The sequence below is a fragment of the Penaeus monodon genome, chromosome 19 (assembly GCF_015228065.2).
Source record: "Penaeus monodon isolate SGIC_2016 chromosome 19, NSTDA_Pmon_1, whole genome shotgun sequence".
Classification (NCBI taxonomy): Eukaryota; Metazoa; Arthropoda; class Malacostraca; order Decapoda; family Penaeidae; genus Penaeus; species Penaeus monodon.
The window spans coordinates 36,292,876-36,293,246 of record NC_051404.1 but is presented as its reverse complement, the minus strand read 5'-3'; the positions used below and the strand labels follow the sequence as shown (position 1 = coordinate 36,293,246).

Sequence of the window (371 nt, the reverse complement as noted above, 5' to 3'; positions counted from 1 at the left end):
CAACAAATAAAAACAAAGACTGTATATTCCGTAAATAAATAAACGAAGAGAAACTAACGCCTAAAATAGGTAAGTGCACAGTACTAAAATCCAATGTACACATGTGCTATGAGTCACTCGCCAACGACTATCGTCTACATATTTCTTTTTCTTTTACCGAGATTGATATATTTCTTAAAGGTTAAGACAAAACACAATACTAACCTTTATAAAATTACTAGAAATCACGAAAGTAGTATGAGGATTTTGATATCGATCAAACACTTGATCACCTAACGAGCATGTAAATAAAGTATATATTGAGATATGTAATATAAATAACAGCTGTTGCAGTACCAAAATATTGACTGACACGCACGCACGCACACACA

General features: G+C 32.3%; 1 protein-coding gene across 1 annotated transcript in view; it reads right to left on the bottom strand.

Annotated features, from left to right (window-relative positions):
• The window catches only part of LOC119585401 (SUN domain-containing protein 2-like), a gene marked incomplete in the record, with an annotated part of 88,891 nt that overhangs the window by 52,891 nt on the left and 35,629 nt on the right, over positions 1-371 (bottom strand).